Here is a 7,269-nt window from a genome sequence, read left to right on the forward strand (position 1 = left end):
CATGCTCCTAGGGGGATAGATTGGTAGGAAAATACCATCGCTCGTCCCCGACCGCCACTCATAAGGAAGACAATCAATAAATAAATCATGCTCCGACTTCATCACATAACGGTTCACCATACGTGCATGCTACGGGAATCACAAACTTCAACACATGTATCTCTCAAAATCACAACTACTCAACTAGCATGACTCTAATATTACCATCCTCATATCTCAAAACAATCATCAAGTATCAAACTTCTCATAGTATTCAACACACTCATAAGAGAATTTTATTATTCTTGAATACCTAGCATACTAGGATTTTAGTAAATTACCATGCTATTAAGACTCTAAAAATAATATAAATGAAGCATGAGAGTTCATCTATTTCTTCAAAATAAAACTACCACCATGCGCTAAAAGGATATAAGTGAAGCACTAGAGCAACAACAAACTACTCCGAAAGATATAAGTGAAGATCAATGAGTATTCGAATAATTATGCAACTATGTGTAGACTCTCTAACATTTAAGAATTTCAGATCTTGGTATTTTATTCAAACAGCAAGCAAAGCAAAATAAAATGACATTCTAAGAATGGATAACATCATGTGAAGTAGCAAAAACTTAGGATCAACCGATACTAACCGATAGTTGTTGAAGAAGAAAGGTGGAATGCCAACTGGGGCATCCCCAAGCTTAGACGCTTGAGACTTCTTGAAATATTATCTTGGGGTGCCTTGGGCATTCCCAAGCTTGAGCTTTTGTGTCTCCTTAATTCCTCTCATATCCCGGTCTCCCTAAATCTCAAAAGCTTCATCCACACAAAACTCAAAAAGGACTCGTGAGATAAGTTAGTATAAACCATTGCCAAAACCTTATCATACTCTACTGTAGAAAATCACTAAAATTATTATTCAACATTGCATACTAAATGCCTCTGCATATTTAATAGTCCTATTGTCAAATAGAATCATTAAAGAAGCAAACATATGCAAACAATGCAAACATAACAGCAATCTCCCTAAACAGGATAGTCTGTAAAGAATGCTGCAACATCCATACTTCCCTAGCTCCAAAAATTATGAAATAAAATTACCACTGTAGTAAATTTATCAGAGCTTAATATTCAAAAGGTTTCAACATTTTATCACATTCTGACTTTTCTAGGGAATTATTGCAACAGCGGTAAAATTTCTGTTTTCAAACAGCAATATGTATACTTGTAACATAGGCATAGTAAAGGCTATCAATGCCACTTTTATTGAAATAAAAGATGCAAAACATTATTCTAAATAACAGCAAGCAAATCCTAACAAAATAAATTGACGCTCCAAGCAAAACACATATCATGTGGCGAATAAAAATATAGCTCCAAGTAAAGTTACCGATGAACGAAGACGAAAGAGGGGATGCCTTCCGGGGCATCCCCAAGCTTAGGCTCTTGGTTGTCCTTGAATATTACCTTGGGGTGCCCTAGGAATCCCCAATATTAGTCTCTTGCCACTACTTATTCCATAGTCCATCGAATCTTTACCCAAAACTTGAAAACTTCACAACACAAAACTTAAAGTAGAAAACTTGTGAGCTCCGTTAGTATAAGAAAATAAATCACCACTTTGAGGTACTGTAATGAACTCATTCTTAATTTATATTTGTGTTAAACCTACTGTATTCCTACTTATCTATGGTTCATACCCTCTGATAATACTCATAGATTCATCAAAATAAGCAAACAACACATCGAAAATAGAATCTGTCAAAAACAGAACAGTCTGTAGTCATCTGGATCAAACGTATACTTATGGAACCCCAAAAATTCTAAAATAAATTGCTGGACCTGAGGAATTTATCTATTAATCATCTGAAAAAATAATTAACTAAATAGTACTCTCTAACAAAAAATGGCAGCAATTCTCGTGAGTGCTAAAGTTTCTGTTTTTTACAGCATGATCAACAAGACTTTCCCCAAGTCTTCCCAAAGGTTCTACTTGGCACAAACACTAATTAAAACAATAAAACCACATCTAAACAGAGGCTATATGAATTATTTATTACTTCGAAGGAGCAAAAAGCAAAGAACAAGAATAAAATTGGGTTGCCTCCCAACAAGCGCTATCGTTTAACGCCCCTAGCTAGGCACGATGATTTCAATGATGCTCACATAAAAGATAAGAATTGAAACATAAAGAGAGCATCATGAAGAATATGGCTAGCACATTTAAGTCTAACCCACTTCCTATGCATAGGGATTTTGTGAGAAAACAACTTGTGGGAACAATAATCAACTAGCATAGGAAGGTAAAACAAGCATAACTTCAAAATTTTAAGCACATAGAGAGGAAACTTGATATTATTGCAATTCCTACAAGCATATGTTCCTCCCTCATAACAATTTTCAGTAGCATAATGAATGAATTCAACAATATAACCAGCACCTAAAGCATTCTTTTCATGATCTACAAGCATAGAAAATTTACTACTCTCCACATAAGCAAAATTCTTCTCATGAATAATAGTGGGAGCAAACTCAACAAAATAATTATCATGTGAGGCATAATACAATTGAAAACTAAAATCATGATGACAATTTTCATGGCTATCATTATTATTTATAGCATACAAGTCATCACAATAATCATCATAGATAGCAACTTTGTTCTCATAATCAATTGGAACCTCTTACAGAATAGTTGAATCATTACTAAATAAAGTCATGACCTCTCCGAAACCACTTTCATCAACATAATCATCATAAATAGGAGGCATGCTATTATCATAATAAATTTTCTCATCAAAACTTGGGGGACAAAAAATATCATCTTCATCAAACATAGCTTCCCCAAGCTTGTGGCTCTGCATATCATTAGCATCATGGATATTCAAGGAATTCATACTAACAACATTGCAATCATGCTCATCATTCAAATATTTAGTGCCAAACATTTTATAGATTTCTTCTTCTAGAACTTGAGCACAATTATCCTTTCCATCATACTCACGAAAGATATTAAAAAGGTGAAGCGTATGAGACAAACTCAATTCCATTTTTTATAGTTTTCTTTTATAAACTAAACTAGTGATAAAACAAGAAACTAAAAGACTCGATTCCAAGATCTAAAGATATACCTTCAAGCGCTAACCTCCTCGGCAACGGCGCCAGAAAAGAGCTTGATGTCTACTACACAACCTTCTTCTTGTAGACGTTGTTGGGCCTCCAAGTGCACAGGTTTGTAGGACAATAGCAAATTTCCCTCAAGTGGATGACCTAAGGTTTATCAATCCGCAGGAGGCGTAGGATGAAGATGGTCTCTCTCAAGCAACCCTCCAACCAAATAACAAAGAGTCTCTTGTGTCCCCAACACACCCAATACAATGGTAAATTGTATAGGTGCACTAGTTCGGCGAAGAGATGGTGATACAAGTGGTATATGGATAGTAGATAATAGTTTTTGAATCTGAAATAATAAAAACAGCAAGGTAACCATTGATAAAAGTGAGCGTAAATGGTATTGCAATGTGTTGAAACAAGGCCTAGGGTTCATACTTTCTCTAGTGTAAGTTCCCTCAACAATACTAACATAATTGGATCATAAAACTATCCCTCAACATGCAACAAAGAGTCACTCCAAAGTTACTAATAGCGGAAAACGAACGAAGAGATTATGGTAGGGTATGAAACCACCTCAAAGTTCTTCTTTCCAATCAATCCGGTGGGCTATTCCTATAAGTGTCACAAACAGCCCTAGAGTTCGTACTAGAATAACACCTTAAGACACAAATCAATCAAAACCCTAATGTCACCTAGATACTCTAATGTCACCTCAAGTATCCGTGGGTATGATTATACGATATGCATCACACAATCTCATATTCATCTATTCAACCAACACATAGAACCTCAAAGAGTGCCCCAAAGTTTCTACCGGAGAATCACGACGAAAACGTGTGCCACCCCTATGCATAGGTTCCCAATGTCACGAAACACACAAGTTGGTCACCTTAACATACATCAAGTGGCACGTGGTATCCCATTGTCACCACAGATATCCACGGCAAGACATATATCAAGTGTTCTCAAGTCTTTAAAGACTCAATCCGATAAGATTACTTCAAAAGGGGAAACTCAATTCATTACAAGAGAGAAGAGGGGGAGGAGAAACATAAGATCCAACTATAATAGCAAAGCTCGCGATACATCAATATCGTGCCAAATCAAGAGCATGAGAGAGAGAGAGATCAAACACATAGCTACTGGTACATACCCTCAGCCCCGAGGGAGAACTACTCCCTCCTCGTCATGGAGAGCACCGGGATGATGAAGATGGCCACCGGAGAGGGATTCCCCCTCCGGCAGGGTGCCGGAACGGGTCTAGATTGGTTTTCGGTGGCTACGGAGGCTTCTGGCGGCGGAACTCCCGATCTAATCTCCGTTCTGGAAGTTTTAGGTTATGTAGGTATATATGGGTGCAGGAGGTACGTCGGTGGACCGGAGGAGGGGCCACAAGGCAGGGGGGCGCGCCTCGGGGGGTGGGCGCGCCCCTACCCTCGTGAGCTCTTCCTTCATCTTCTGACGTAGGGTCCAAGTCTATCCGGTAGGTTTCCTTCCAAAAATAACTTCTCCAGTTGATTTCGTTCCGTTTCGACTCCGTTTGATATTCCTTTTCGTCGAAACACTGAAACAGGCAAAAGCAGCAAATCTGGGTTGGGCCTCCGGTTAATAGGTTAGTCCCAAAAATAATATAAAAGTGGATATTAAAGCTCAATATTGCCGAAAACAGTAGAAAATATAGCATGGAGCAATCAAAAATTATAGATACGTTGGAGACGTATCAGGCTCCACTACTGATCAACGGGAAACGAAACAAAACAACGGAAAGATATTTATCGAGCTTCCACTTGAGCTAGTTTGCGTTACCTGCACTGTCATCATTGGCACCTTCAACTATTTGGAAGTATCTGGGAGTCACGAGGACTCAACAATCTCACACCCGCGCGATCAAGACTATTTAATCTTATGGGTAGGATAGGGTAATGAGGTGGAGCTGCAGCAAGCACTAAGCATATATGGTGACTAACATACACAAATAAGAGCGAGAAGAGAAGCAAAGCAATGGTCGTGAAGCTAGAAATGATGAAGAAGTGATCCTGAAACTACTTATTCACAGCCATAACACAAGAACCGTGTTCACTTCCCGGACTCCGCCGAAAAGAGACCATCACGGCTACACATGCGGTTGATTCATTTTAATTAAGTTAAGTGTCAAGTTCTCTACAACCGAATATTAAAAAATTCCCAGCTGCCACATAACCGCGGGAACATCTTTCGAAAGTTCAAAACCTGCAGGGGTGTCCCAACTTAGCCCATCACAAGCTCTCACGGTCAACGAAGGACATTCCTTCTCCCAGGAAGACCCAATCAGACTCGGAAACCCGGTTACAAGACATTTCGACAATGGTAAAACAAGACCAGCAAAGCCACCCGATGTGCCGACAATCCCGATAGGAGCTGCACATATCTCGTTCTCAGGGCAACACCGGATGAGACATCATACGAGTAAAACCAACCCTCAAGTTCTACTCAGTTCGGACCAACTCTTAGAGAAGCACTGGCCCGGGGGGTTAAAATAAAGATGACCCTCGACAGAGCGACTCCCAAGGGAAAAGTAGGTGGTGGTCAGGCAAATGGTAAAACCAAGGTTGGGCCTTGCTGGAGGAGTTTTATTCAAAGCGAACTGTCAAGGGGTTCCCATAACACCCAACCGCGTAAGGAATGCAAAATCAAGGAACATAACACCGGTATGATGGAAACTAGGGCGGCAAGAGTGGAACAAAACACCAGGCATAAGGCTGAGCCTTCCACCCTTTTCCATGTACATAGGTGCATTAATTAAATAAGATATATTGTGATATCCCAACATATCCATGTTCCAAACATGGAACAAACTTCATCTTCACCTGCAACTAATAATGCTATAAGAGGGGCTGAGCAAAAGAGGTAACATAGCCAATCAATGGTTTGCTAGGAAAGGTGGGTTAGAGGCTTGACATGGCATTATGGGAGGCATGATATAGCAAGTGGTAGGTAGCGCGACATAGCAATAGAACGAACAGCTAGCAAGCAAAGATAGAAGTGATTTCGAGGGTATGGTCATCTTGCCTGCAATGTACTCAGAGTTGTCGAAAGCTTGTTCCTCGAAGGCGTACTCGACAGGTACCTCAACACGTACTCGTCTCCCGGCTCTACCCAAAGAAAGCACACAAGCAATGGAACAACAATCAATCACGATGCAATGCACAAGCAACATGATGCAATACATGGCATGATATGCGAGATGTGATATGCAATGCATATGCGTGCTCCGGAAGGGAAAGAAAGATCAAGGCATCAGCTTGGCAAACCAAGTGTGCCGCTGGAAATATGAGATGAGTTTGGTTGAAATCGATATAAATATCACCGGAAACGGATGCACGGTTTGCAAATGGCAAGCAAAACAAGAATGGCACAATTCTGCGATTAACAGCATGATGCCATCTAGAATGCAACAAGAAACTAAGCTACTGCACTCCAACCTAGCAACAAAGCACATGGAAGTGATTTACAGGTGATGCTTGACAAAACATGAACACTGAGCTATGGCTAAATCACACAAGAGCAGGTTCAAACAAGCATGGCAAAAGTGCAAAAGATATCAGCTTCACAGACTTAGTGAAAAATACTAGCATGACAGAAATAACATCAGGAATCCATGTTTAGATCAAGCAAACAACATGCTACAGGAACACATCATATCAATAAAAGGCATGGCATGATTGTACTGAATGCATAGAACAAAAGTCTCTTACTGATCATGAGCCAAAAAGGCACAGAAGATATGATGGCACCCATGTAAACATAGCGAGTTTTATTAAGAGTTTCAGACTTATGAGGTATGAAGGCAACTTTGCGAGCTCAAACCACTCACCACAAAGCATTGCATGAAAAGACAAGCATAATAACGACAAGAAGACATGTTCATGAAGCTAACCATGGCAAAATTGATTAACATGTAAACAATCTGCCAGGAACATTTTATAGCAAACGTAGAGCAAGAACAAGACATGCTAGAGCACTCCATTGCAAACAGGGGCATTGATGTATATAGCATAACCATATGTCCAAAACACCCTTACTTAAGTACTCCCTCCGTCCCAAAATTCTTGTCTTAGAATTGTCTAGATATGGATGTACCTAATACTAAAACGTGACTCGATACATCCGTATTTAGACAAATCTAAGACAAGA

Source organism: Triticum dicoccoides, chromosome 2A (assembly GCF_002162155.2).
Source record: "Triticum dicoccoides isolate Atlit2015 ecotype Zavitan chromosome 2A, WEW_v2.0, whole genome shotgun sequence".
Classification (NCBI taxonomy): domain Eukaryota; kingdom Viridiplantae; phylum Streptophyta; class Magnoliopsida; order Poales; family Poaceae; genus Triticum; species Triticum dicoccoides.